Below are 13,942 nucleotides of genomic sequence, written 5' to 3'. Positions count from 1 at the left end.
CCGCTCCCTCCACAAAGCTCTGCATTCACCGCCGCAGCCCTCGCAGCTGGAAAGCGTCAGCACGGCACCCCTGAGATCCAAAGACAACAAGTTGCTACTCGGCAAGCTCCGAAGTTGCTTTAGGGGAGAAAAAAAAGCAATGCGGGAAATTCAGGGAAGGGCAAGGCATTCCTTCAATGTAACATTTAATTAACCATCCTGAAATCTGACCCAAAACGCAACTTTGAGAACATTTTATTTTTCCTTTAAATAATCTTCATCTTGTTTTCCTCACCTCAGAGCATCCCTCAAAACGGCCTGACAACACGGTGCCCCGTTTCAGTGCCCGAATCCCTTGCGTTGCAGCTCCAGGTACTGACCATCATTTATCACGGCCCAGAGGACTGCAGAAGAGAGACTAGATTTTAAAATTTCAGACGTGTGTGTTTATAACCTCCACTTAAATTTACAGAAGCCTTAAACCCAGGCAGGCAAAAAAGGCTATGTTAAATCACAAGTTCATGTAATATTTTTGAGGATTCCTATGTTCTGACTCATCCCCAGCTGAAATACATTGACCAGAACTACTTCTTCAGACTAAAACTGCAATCTGAATGTATTTTCAGTTCTAGATTAAGCATTTAAGACAGTATCATCTTTGATTTGGAAATACCTATTATTTCTATGCAGTTTCAAAAGAAGTATCACATTATTTCAACTTCAGCTTGGTCTATACAAGCTGTTCATGAAGCAGAACACCTTTCTGGGATTTCAGCTTTCCTCTGTCTTCAGTTTTGATCTCTCTTTACATTCAAAGTGCAATACACACTTCAAAAGAATACAGACTTTATATTTCGTTATTCTCACTTCCCTACCATCACTTGAAATACCAGCATCCTCTGTACACTTCCCCAGCGGAGGACACAGGTGGCACAAGACAACCTGTGCTGAGCAGTTTTCCATTCGAGAGCTTCAATCCCAACCCAGAACTCAAGTCAGAGACTTTACAAAATTCTCGCATTCCCACTAGAATCCCTGTAACCAAACACTCTCCTTCCCTGGATGTCTTATAAACCACCGCGCTGCACTAAACACTAAGCAGAGTTTAAACCTGAAGCTGACTTTGCTGCACTTGAACTTAGGGTATAAAAGTTCAGATGTGGCTGAAGCTCAATATATTATCATTAACTTGGGCAGAACTTCTGCAGGTATGGAAACCTAGAGTTTCAAGCAGGGAAGAGAAAAGTTATAGCGCATCCACTACCTAAAAATTATCAGGTGTCCACAGAGGTTTCCTCAAGAAGCTAACCCACCAGAAAACACCTCTGCAGAAGATCTTAAAATACACAAATTACTTTTTTCCTTCACAAAATACAGTGTCAATCAACACCACCCCAGGTGTATATCCACGCACCATCCCGCAGCACAGTTATGACCGAGGTAAAACTGCCAAGCCCAACTAAACTTACTGTAAAACCTTTCCTCCTTCTTTTAATGCAAGAGCACAGTACTTACAAATGAGTACAAGGTAAGTGGAAAAGTTCCTCTTAAAATTTCACAACTCAACTGGTTTAATGTATTAGGTCAGTCGAGAAAAATTTAGCCCAACTGAATGGTGCTGCAACACCTCCTGACTTCTCAAAGGAGAACAAGCTTCTTAATTCCTAAGGTGGTGTTAACACACTCACCTGTTCCGCTGAGTTCAGACAAGGGGGTTTTTTGTTGCTTTGGTTTTTTAAAGAGCAGTTCAGTAATTGATTGTCCATTAAGGGAATCAGCACACGGAACACAGGCTCCGGTAAGGTGGAAGAGTTACGGACTCGGGGAGTCAAGGCGTGGGGGTCCCACGGCACCAACGCTCGCAGAGGAAACAGATGAGATTTTAGTCTGGAACCTGCAGTTATTACTATCTTCATCAGACCAGCCTGAACCTCCACCAGCCACTAAGTGCTTGAAGTTAATTGCTTGGCAATTAGACTTTTCATTACTAAGCAATTAGCACTTCAAGGTTTCAAGCGCCCAGCACCAGCTCTTTCCAGAATTATCAGAGGTGCGGGCTGGGGAAACTCAGGCCCCGCGCGGGGCCGTTCCCCACGGCCGCCACAGGCAGAGGGACGCCGGCCCCCGCCCAAACTTCACTCGGGTCACCTAAGCGCAGGAAGGCGGAGGGACTGGACACGCGTGCTGCCCGAGCTCCCGAGCAGAGCCAGAAGAGCATTTCCAGCAACCGGCACGACGTTGCCATCAGAAATCTGCCGAGAGAAAACTCTCCAGCAAGACAGTGGGATGTCGGTTTATGTCTCCATGCAAGAACTGTTAAGTGGTGCTAAAATAACAGAAACCACAAGCCAAACATAGGCAGTTCAGCCACTTTCAACTACTAGAAGCCCAATCACTGGAACATTGCTTCCACAAGAGCCCATTTAACTCCCATTAGAAGCTGGCCCAGCTCCTCCATCCTTTACCCATATCAGTAGAGGTGTATTTAAATACACACATTTGCTTGCACCCCAGGTTTGATCAGCCCTGGCAACAAATATCACCTTTAAACAGACTGGACAGCATTTGCAGACCTGTGCTGGGAGTGATTTGCTTTATATCCACTCATTAACCGGCATTTATCTACCTACACATGCGTGACACTACTTGGCCATTCGGAAAGGGAGCGATTAAACACACTTAGCTTTCAAAGCAATGCCACGATAAGAGGTTTGCCACAAGGCGAGCGGGGTTTTGCTCCTCAGTGATGCTCAGGCTGCTCCTGGGAGCCAGCGAGGGATATATGGCCTGAGGAAAAGCACCGTCAGGCAGACTCGGCCACGGCCTTTCCCCAAACCTAACGATTCGGTGATGAAACACAACAACACACACAGCAGGATCCCCGGGGCAGGCCTGACACTAGTCAATATTTTATTAGCAAGTCACACAGCATTTTATTAGTAAGCCACAGGCTCACCTGCAGGTAATAGCTGGAGAGACAGCGAGTCAGAAGACAAGCTATGGGTTCCTGTATGATCTAGATGGAGCAGAGAAGCATTAAAAAAAGAAGAGTCCATCAACAGGGGCAAATACACAATTTATACGCTGCATAGACAGGAATCACCAGTCACACAAACCAGGCAGCAGCCAGCACGGTGACACTCTGCAGAAAGCCACCGAGGTTTACTGAGCAGCACCAGCCGGATTGAGTCGGCATCCCACTGTCGTGAAAAACAAATAAGCACACGTCACTCTGGGGTAGATGCCCAGGAATTCCGCGTGTCAGACACACCGTGCGCAGCGTGGACCGAGTCCAGAGGGGAGCAGGTTCCAGCTGGCCGCGCTTTGCTGTGCTGTGAGCAATACGGACCAGCAAGGGAGCGGGGAAGGGCTTGGAGGTGACCAGCGGGGAAAGGGCGTATGGGCTTACGTCACGGCATTAAGAAACAGGGTGGAGAGAAAAGTTCCTCATGTGTAAGACGGTGACATGGTATTCTCTGGGGAATGAGGGGAGAAGGAAAGCCCTTAAATCACACTTGGGGAGACTGAGAACTCTCTTCCTGCATCTCTCCTTCCGCTGGGCAAGAAAAGGTGTGAGACTGCCTGAAGAAGTCGAGGTTAGAAGAACGTCGGTCAGCAATGCTTCGGTACGGGTCACCCCCTGCCCCACAGCAGGGCTGACCACGACCGCTCCTCGTTCCTCCTCTGTATTTTCCGTACGGGTACACAAATGGGGGCCACGCAGCCAGCAAAGGCGCTTTAAAGCCCGATTGTGATTTTCACCAGTGATTTTGAGGCGCCCGCGTGTTCAGCATTGCATCTCTCCCCAGGTCCCACAGCCAGCTAGCACGGTTTCAGCCTAGCAGCGCTTCTCAGGGGACGGCACTAAAAAAAGAGCTGTTTAACCCCACAAGCGTGCAGTAACTCTATACCACGCTGCCGGACCTCGTGCCACGCGTTGCAAGAGGCCACCAGAGGCGGGTCAGCTCAGGGACAGCACAGGCACCTCATGGTGCGGACCAGCTCCTGAGCACCAGCAGCTACAACATGCTTTGAGACCAAGACGGTTTCATCACGCAGCTTCCAGCTTCAATGCAAATCTCACCTACGGTTACTCTGACTTTATTCATACCTGGACATTTCACATGTAAATTTGTGGCTACAAGACATCTGCTCCGCAAGCAGAGGCATCGCCTCATCTCAAGGGGAACCAGCAACATCCAGACTCCCATGCACATCAGTGCAGGTCACTGTGAACTGCAGAGGATAAACCACCAGATCTCTGGCAAAGAAGCATAATTACAACTTCTTCTTGGGAACCACAAGGCTTTTAAACAGTTCAGCCTAGTTTTATGGAAATGTCACGGGTGCCTCCAACTGGATTTTCAGGAAGGTCCCTTGAAGTCAGGCTGTGGCTTCTAAACACCGAAGTGTGTTGAGCGCTGAGGATAAGAGTCCTACAAGTGCTCCAGAAGCTGCTCTTTACAAGTGAGTGCTCTGCTACTTGCAGGGCACCCTGCTCTTCCTCCAGCTCCACGGAGAACACACTCGTGATGGGGAAGAGAAAGAGGAGAGGAGAGGACTTTTGAGCAACTCGTAGAACCGACAAGCGGCAGAGGAACAAAAATAATCAGTATTACCCCTTGATTTTCAGCTACGGGACTTGAGAGTGTTGATTTAACATTGAGATGTTCAACACACAGGGCAGAGGGATGGGGAAGAGAAAAATGCCCTCGTACACCTAAGTGGCCAGCACAAGAGCACTGGGGTAAAGATGCAGTTCAGAGCTAAAAAGTCCATTGGGCTGGGGTACAAGCAGACAAAGCGTGAAGCTAGACCACGGTAAGCGTGCCCCGCGAGGCGATGGCAGAGGGATGCCTGCAGCTGCAGGGGCTGCCAGCTGAAGCGGAACCAAAGCAGCAGCGGGAGACGCTCGCAGCTACCGGGCAAACCGCACAAGAGCTGGTAGAAAGTTTCCAGGAGCTGCTGGAAGAGCCCAGCAAGCCGCAGCGAGCTGGGCTTTCCCACAGCGCGGGCAGGCGCCGAGGGCAAACAGCCGATAAGGAGGGACGCGCTGCAGAGTTCCCTCTGCGGCCGCAGGAACCGGCTGCCGTGCAGTCCCAGCCCCGGGGACCGTCCCCAGCACCCGCCTTCCCAGAGCCAGCTTTGCTGCTGGCAGCCCCAGTCTCCAGAGCTTCGAGCCAAAGAGGATCTGATGGTGGACAACAGCTGCAAAGAGCTCGGAGCTGAGGAGTTTCTGCCTCACATTGCAGCCACAATGCGCAAGGACACAGTATACCCACGCGGGGTATCCCCAGATACCAGAATTTCAGCTTCAGCTATTTGTCACAGTAAAACGTTTTAAGCCCAAGCGTGCTAGCAACATTCTTTAAACTAAAATAACAGATAATATCCCGGTTTAGAGCTCCAAAGCGAGAGCCTCACTACTCATTTCAATAACCAAGATAAACATTTTATTTAATGACTGTATTAACAGGCAGAAATACACTTCTCTTCAGAAAGCAAGGCAGACTTACAACTCCGGCTTGTGCAGAATTTAAACCCTCAATTAAAGAAAAAATAATTTAAATGGGGGGAAAAAAAAACCCAAACCAAAACAAACACAACTCATTTCTTCTTGGTAGCACCAAGATGCTTTGTTGCTCTTTTAACACGACCGGGCCACTGATTTCTAATTTACCTAATCACTTCATATTTTGGAGGGGGCCTAAATATACAGACAAACACTCCTTTGGGTGGATCACGGAGAAAGCATGTCCAGCTCGCTTTGTCCGGCTGAGGAGCTGGACAGGTTTTCACATGGCTGCATGATTTTTCCAGCCTGCTAGAAAGGAAAGAAAATTAGGACCACACTATACAAACCCCATAATCTATACGGGAAAGCGTAAAGCTCCAAGAGCTGGAATGAAGCCTCCAGGGCAGCACCTGAAGCCACTTTCCCCTTTATTTAATTTTTAAATGGACCATGTTTCATTTACACAAAACACAGCCTCCTTCGAGAGAGCTAGCTGAGTGTACGGTGCTCTCAACACTGCTCTATGCAGGGTTATTGCAGCTAACTAGGTTTTAATCACGTTTAAGCACTGAAAAGTAAAACTGCCGCTGCTGCGTTGGTTCCCGGCCCCTCCATGGTCCATTTCTCACCATCACCGCTGACGGTTTCCGTGGAAACATATGCAAGCTGGAATGGGATTGACATTCACTTAGTGGACAGATGGAGTTTGGAACAGCCCAGCGCCTGGAATTCAAGGCCGGGTCTTGGGTTAAGTCATGTTATCAGTATAAAAATCACTTCCCCGAGCTCCCCAAACCCCCAAACTTTGTGGAAAGGTTAAGGATCACCTAATTATTCAGTAATGAGCTTCGGGGTGGCATCTCCGGCAAGGTCAGCGATTACCCATTGTGCTTGCGTGAAAGCAGCGGGCTAAGCACGCGACAACATTTTTGTTTGGAGGGAAGGATTTAATTTTTGTTACGCACAGAGAAAACAGACGAGTTCTTAAGCTCGTTAGTGGTTTCAGGCAGGACAACTGATGCAAATCACACATACGCGGAGTGCGGGAGAGAGCCTTTCGCAGGTAGCGATGCACTACCCGCTCTGTAATTACGCTACCTGCATCAAAAACTTGGGTGCTGGGGTGAAGTTATTCCTCATGAGCGACGCTGACCCACAGCACCAAGAGGGACAGGGTTTTTATCGCACCATTAGAGCCCCAGAGGCCCCAGGACTGCAATTTCAGCAAAGCTGGTAATTTATTCTGAAGTGGGAATTATTCCCTCACGCTGCTTCTACTATACAGGAAGAAATGGAAATGGCGAGAAATGAAAATGGCTTTTTTTTTTTTTTTGAAGGCAGGATAAATAGTGCTTTCCCAATCACACTGTCTGTGCTCTCTAACAGGATTTGAAAGGATTCAGCTCTTTGCAACCACAATGCAAGAAAGGACAGCAGGAATCCCAAATAACCGCATTTCCAGTGATATTTCATGAAATCCAAATCCAATATCTGAGAAGGGGAGAGCTGGGACGAGGGGGCTGTGGGGCGGGCAGACAGCGATCGTCACACGTCCGGCACGTGCTCGGTAATTGCACGTGCCACCTCCAGCTAATTAGGGCTGAGCAAGAGAGCTGGGCTCACCAAGTGATGGTTTAGGGCACAAATCCCCCAAAACCTGGTTCTCTTCCACGGCTCATGCAATTTGGTGAAAGCTAAGGAATTCCCAGTTTGGGATTTACCTGTCCAAGTCATCAGGATTTTCATACCCATCCTGTCACCTGGTGTTTAGCCAGGATTTTAAGAAAAATCTCTCCTCTTCTCTGTCTCCATGTGATTACAGCTGCCAAACCCTTCTCCTCTGCTACCCTGCGCACCTGGAGAGATCCGCTGTGTCCCTCACCCCGAACCACCTCCAGCCCGGCTCTCCTGAACAGACTCTCACTGAGCCAGGCAAACAAAGAAACAAAACTACACGTGCCTCTTGCATCCGTTCTGTTGTTGATTTTTAATTTCAAAAAAATCCTGCTGCCCGCTAGTTTCCTTCACAAGCCTGCACTTTCCTCCTCCTTCCAAATCTTCCACGCTTATCAATATGTGATTATTGCTGCTTATTCCTCCCTGCCTGCGTTTCGCCCCACAGAGGGAGATGCCTCAATACCCCTCTCCCCTCCCAAATCCTTTTCACGGTATTGCCGACCCTAAACCAGCAAGAACGTGCTCGATCTGCCAACTGCCCTAATCCAGCGAACAGCACTGAGCTCTCGCGGAGCCGACCCCCCTCCGTTTCAGGGTCTCGTTAGGAGACTTTAATTGCGGGATTCGGCGAGAGGTGCTGCCCGGTGCAGGCAGCATCTGCCGGCTCTGCCCGCAGCCCCTTCTCCCCTCCCAGCCCGCAAAACTCAGCTCAATCATCTTTTTTCCCCTCACACGCCTCCAACTCCAAATTTCTTTTCTTTCGCTGCCAATTCCAGCCCGTTCCAGGTACTCTGCAGGCGCCGAGACAATGAAGGCGGGCGGCAGAGGATGCTGCTGTACGGCTAACGCTATTTCCAGTGCTTCCCACAGGCCACGGCCAGGAACAATAGAAGGCCATGCCTGGTGTACGGATGAAGCAGCACAGTTCAGCGATGCCCACGGATCTCGATGCTTCTCTAGCACCGCAATTTTATTTAAAGGATGATCATTCAGACACAAAAATAAGGTGCCAGTAAAGCAGTTTTATTCAGATCAATGCTAGGAAAATGCCTCCTTTTTATTCCTAAGAGGATCGTAAATAATTTGAAATATTGATACGCACGCAGTTACTAGAAGCCAAGATCTTTTATTAACAAAAAAAAAAAAAAAAGAAAAATCAAGCCTGCTGAGCTGGGCAAGCTGTATGGTTTCAAAGCTGAGCATGAGAAAGCCCTTCAGAAAACTGCTTGAAGAACAATGGGTGCCAGCAAGCGCTCCTGTGATGTGGCTTACAAAGGGGGGAAAAAAAAATAAAAACCATAATTTTCTTGTTTAGTCACACCTTTGTTCAAGAGAACTGGGACACGAGGAATACAGCAACCGGCAGCTCTGAACCGAAACATCGTCTTATTCCTGAACACGCCACATTTCACTGCCGTCCCAGGCGCTCCAGCGCCGAACGCGCAGCAGCACACCTGCTCCGCGGGCACTTCCCGCAGCCTGCACAGCCCCGACGGCCGGGAAAACCCCCTCCTTTCGGGAGGGCAAGGAGCACCCCAGAGCTCCCTGCCCCACGCTGCTCCCCAGCACCGAGGGGACGCAGCCCGTGTCACAGACGGCTGCTCGCGGTGCCGTCCCGCCGGTCTCCGAACGCGCTGGGAAATGCAAACGGCACCGGGAGACGCACGGCAGAAGGATGGACTGAGGGCAGCCCTGGGCAAGGATTCAACCCAGCACCCTAGTGAAGATGCACCTATAACATAAGTGGGATTTTTTTTAAAAGGTGGCAAAATCAGCACTCCTGGCCGTGCCAGGTGTGAAACGTGTGGAAGTGGGGCCCTGAACACATGGTGTTATCCTCATTTTCAGGTACGTGATGCCAGCGAGCAGCACTGCTGGCCCTACTTGAGGGGCTTCCACTACAATTTAACTAAATAATCTTTGGAAATTTTCTCACTGCAACATTGATAGTTCAGAGAATTAACAGACAAGTTCAGGTGCTCCCTTGACTCAGCTGACAACACTTTTTACATCTCACCGGCTCTCCATACCCTCTCCTACTCCATATGGGGTTTTCACCCACACTGAAGGAGAAGAAATAACGTAGAACAGATTAATTCAATTCCAATGCCATAAATATTTGACAGAGGACAGCGAACAGGTGCAAAATTAATTTGTTTAAAAACAGATTTACCCTTATTCTTCCTAATGACATCCTTTGGTTTAACCTTTTAATGATAACATCAGTCCCCCGTTTCGCTAAAGCAAGGTGAAGATTTCCACAGTCCTGTTCTGCCAGTGGGAGATTTTTTTTTTTTGAACTATAACATGAAGTATCACTGCGGCTCTACTTTACCTTTTTTTTTTTTTAATAATAAAGCTTCATGCTAGAATACCAAGTCTGGACAGTAACTGGATAAAGGCGTATTACATTGTCCCCTACAATCACATTTCTTTCTGTCTTAAGAAATAAAACCAGCAGCGTTACATTTAAGTGCATTTTCCCCATTTGAAAAATATCAGTTGCCAGTACAGGGGTTGCAAGAGCAAAAGCTCGGAGGGTGAAATCACAATGGTCTTGTTACAGATAACCCATTTGCTCAGGCAGCAATCTGGCTATGAACTTTTGTATTTTTTTGTCATTAAAAAGCATGCCTTTGGTCCAAGCCAGGAAGGTGACTGTGGCCAGCTATGAGCATTTCTGGAGCCCCCCTGCCCCAAACCCTACAGCCCTCACATGCCATCTCCCTTTTTTCCCTTAAATGCAGTTTGCATCCAGGAGCTCCAAACGCCCCCCAGCTCAGAGGAAATATCTGGGGACAGACAAACGCGCAGCTGCACAGATAACCAGTTACTTGCAGCTCACCCACAAGCCGCCAGGTCAGAAAGCCCCCGGGACTGGGAAGAAAAGCCCCCAGGACTCCCCACCTCCCACGGCCACCCCAGCCTGCCACAGAGCACACAGCTTGTGTTCAAAGCTATTTGTAGTTTTATGACATCTTTGGGGTGTTTATTTTTTGGCTTTTGTGTTTCCCGGTTATCTGAACTGCTGTTTCATGTATTATTAACAATATGATAGTTGTGACTTAATTAGTTCGGCTGGTTGGGCACAACACAGGAGTTGTTCTGTCGTTACTGCCATGGGAAGTATTGCCGTGGTTAACCCAGTATTGGATGGGGCAAAAAAAAGCCCCGCACAGCTCCTTTTGGACACAATATCTGCACATCTGAGCACACCTTCCTATTTTTGCAGCACCAGGTATCATCATTCATTCATTTTCTCGTGATCCGAACTTACTGCCAAACAGTGAGCATGCCTTTGCCTACGATTTCTAGTTATTTTTCAGTTGTTTACTTTGGATAGATTTGCTGCTAAGGGCTTATTTTCGGTGCTGCAGGAGCATTAGAAAAGCATTTGCTGAAGGGTGTATTTCCCCAAAATAATCGGCAGGCGCTATCTAAATCGGATATCCACAGACCGCAGCAGCGCACGTGTCCCGCGGCCCGCACAGCCCCCGAGACACACAGTAGGAATTAACACCATCACAGCAAACAAATTTAGCTTACCTGTTCTGCTCAGAGGGGTTAAAAAACCAAATAAATTATAAGGCTGTCAGATCGGAGACAGAAAGGTGATGCAGATGACTGGCAAAAAGGACAGCGTAGCAACACTAGACTGATTGATACAGCTGCATGAGAAAACCTCAGCGGGTTCTGAAATAACATTTCTGCCACAGGACCAAGGTTGGGACTGTTTTTCCCCTAACGCTACATTTCTCAGCAGCATTAGATTGTTTTGTGGAATTGTCACCGTCAACAGGCAAACAGAGCGTCCAGAAAGGATCCACTCTCACAAAGTTACGGGAATTATTTTCACCCATAGGTCTGGTGTTTTCCAGCTGATTTTACACCTCTAAGCAATGCTACACTTCACCGGGGGAGCAATTCTGCTCTGCTCAAGAACAGCGGTTGGAAAGCCTGTGCTGCTGCTCCATTTAAAATGCTGCACTGAATTCATCAGGAAAACAAACAGAAATCAATGTTTTAATCCAAAATGTCCTGTTAAATCAGACTAACGCACAGTTTCCTATCGCAAGCAAATATTTAGACAGTTCCAGCTGAATCTCTAGAACGATTCAGGTAGCCAGGACATGACACACGTGAAGGATGGCTCAGGATGAATATGTTAGCAGGATATTTCTGTTAAAGCCATCAGCAGCTTGCTGGTATTTAAATCACATTAAGATTTCAAAAGCATCGGTCTATCATACAGTTCATGTCACAACCGTAAGGACTGGAAACGTTAAAATAAAAGCCCGAGACCCCAGAACACAGCCCTGCAACCGCAGCCCCAGAGATCACACAGAGCCCGCCAGGCTGGAGCGAGGGCTAATTGTGGCAAACTGATGGACAGATCAATTAACCAGGCTAGCAAAAGCCCAGAAAAGCCTTTCGCTTTGAGGTCCGCCTGCTCCTGACAATGATGACTTCAGATGGAAAGCGAGCACGAGGGGCAGCTGTATTCTTTAAAACAAAACAAAACCAGAACCTCTTTCAGATAAGCACTTGTGGATAAAGGGGAGGCGGGGGGGGAGACAAGGCAAACAGAACACATCCCAAATGCTCGTATTTTTCAAGTTTTCGCTGTTGCTCTTTTGAAAGAGAGGGGGTCCCCGCGAGTCCCCGAGCTGGGGCGCGAGCATCCCCGCGTCGGCAGCTGTCTGTCTGTCTGTCTGTCGAGCAGTAGCCCGGAGAGCACTTGCCAGCCTGCCGAGATCTGCCCAGTCACATGTGCTGGCTCCTGCGCCCTGTAGAAGCAGCTGGAAAAGAGGGAGCCAGCGAAGCTGCCTCCATTAGGAGCCACCGCTACACAAAAGGAGAAGAGGAAACAAGCTCTGAGGCACCGGCGCTGCCGGCAGGAAAGCAGAGATGTCCAGGGCCACGGGAGACACAGCGCAAGTGCGGCCGAGAGGAGGCCGGGGGGGTTGAAACATGACAAAAATTACAACTCCCTCGCCATCCCCCCAAAGCAGCTCGATGGCACCTGCGCGCACACGGACCCGCCGCTCCCAACCGGCGGCATCGCCGGCACCGCACGGCGAACCGGAGAAAGTCAACCAACTTGCTGCGTTAATTAACGGCCGTCCAGGCGAGGGGGTTATTTCCACACTCAGGCGTGAGGGGCCCCCCAAACCCCAACCCACCGCCTTGAGCAAACTTCTGGCCGGGCAGAGCCGGTTGGGCTCTCGGCTGCCGCCCCAAAACAGCCTCGGCGCCCCGGGAGGGGCCGGCACGGCGGGACCGGGGCGAGCGGCCCCGCCAACCCACGCTCTGCCCGCTTTGCCCCGGGAACCGCCTCAAACCCGGCGATGCCCAGGCGAGCCCTCACCCTCCCGCCGGGCGACCCCCGGGCAACGAGCCCGCACCGGCTCCCGCGAGTTCCCCGGCCCGGAGGCCCGGGCCCCCCGCCCCTGTCAGCCGGCCCCGCCGCCTTTGTCCTGCCGAGCCGCCGGGGCCGGCCGGGCTCTCCCCGCGGGAGGACCCGCCGGGCCGGGGCTGGGGGGGGCCGGTGGGTTCGGGCTCGGGCTCGGCCTCGCCCCGCCGGGACTCGGCACGTTAACGGCCGCCCGCACCTGAGGGGCCCGGCCCGGCCCGGCCCACCTGCCGCCGAGGCCGCCTCCCCCGGGGCGCCGAGCCGCGGCCGCCCGCCGTGCCCTCCCGGGGCTCCCGCCGCCGCAGCCGCCCACCCCCGGCGGCGCGGAAAGTTCCCGGTGACCCCGCGCCCTCCCCCGCCCCGGGGCGGCGGCGGCGGCACCTGCTCCCGGCCCGCCGGAGTCACCGGGGGCGGAGGGGACGGGCCGGCGCCGCCAGCTCCTCCGGGCGCTCGGCACGGCCGCGTGGGGACTCACCGGGGCGCGCTCCCGCGCCGCGGGGCAGCCGCAGGCCCCGGCCGGGGCGAGATCCAGCGACGGGAGCCCCCCCGGGGCACCCGAGTCTCGGGCTCCACGCTGCTGCGTCAGCGCCGCCTCCTCGGCAGCCGCCCGGCTGCGGGATGGGGATGAGGCGCCTCCGCTGCTGCCGCCCGCCTTCGCCGCAGGGCGTCGCGATCCGGCGCGGCCCGGGCGGGCGGCGCGCAGAGGCCTGGAGCGGGCGGGGGCGGGTGCCGGGGCCGCGGGGAGGAGCAGGAGCAGGAGGCGCCGCCGCCGCCGCCGCGAACTCCCCGCAAGCCGCGAGCCCCTCCGTCCTCCTTCCTGCTTCCTCGTCCGCAGCCAATCGCCGGCCGCCGCTCCGCCGCTCGCTCCGCCGCGCCGGCCAATCGCGGGCGCTCCTGCCCGCCGCCACCGGCCAATCACCGCGCCCGCCCCCGCCCCTTCTCCCCCCCCCCCCGCCCCGGCCCCCCCGCACCCCGGCCCGGCCCCCCCGGAGCCCCTCACGGCGCCGGCCCCCCCGCGGCCGGGAGCCACCGGGACAACGCTCCGCGGTGCCGGGGGGGCCGCCCCCACACCCCGGGGGGCCGCACAGCCGAGCCGGGGGCAGCGGGGCACCCCCGAGCCCGGCGGGTTCCCCACGGGCCGGCGGGAGGCGCGGCCCGCGCTCTCCTGTCAGCGCCGCCCGGCCGGGGAGCGGCGGCCACCGGCGGGCCCCGCAGCCCGCGCCCCCTCACAGCGCGGCCTGCGCCGCCGGGCCCCTCGGCTGACCCGGCCGGACTGGGGGTGCGCCCGGGCCCCCAGCCGGGGCTTCGCGTCCCCACTCCGGCGAAGCCGGGAGCCGCGGGGGCTCGGCGGCGCGGGC

General features: G+C 52.8%; 1 protein-coding gene across 1 annotated transcript in view; it reads right to left on the bottom strand.

Moving 5' to 3' along the window:
• The window catches only part of BAHD1 (bromo adjacent homology domain containing 1), a 34,904-nt gene extending 21,776 nt beyond the window's left edge, over positions 1-13,128 (bottom strand). Inside the window, exon 1 of the mRNA XM_065636850.1 lies at positions 13,060-13,128. The gene's annotated coding sequence lies outside the window, so the exon portion shown is untranslated. The remainder of the gene's footprint in view (positions 1-13,059) is intronic.
• Positions 13,129-13,942: the final 814 nt, after the last annotated feature.

The sequence above is a fragment of the Caloenas nicobarica genome, chromosome 5 (genome assembly GCF_036013445.1).
Source record: "Caloenas nicobarica isolate bCalNic1 chromosome 5, bCalNic1.hap1, whole genome shotgun sequence".
NCBI lineage: Eukaryota > Metazoa > Chordata > Aves > Columbiformes > Columbidae > Caloenas > Caloenas nicobarica.
The sequence above is the reverse complement of the archived record's forward strand: the minus strand, read 5'-3'. Positions and strand labels throughout refer to the sequence as shown.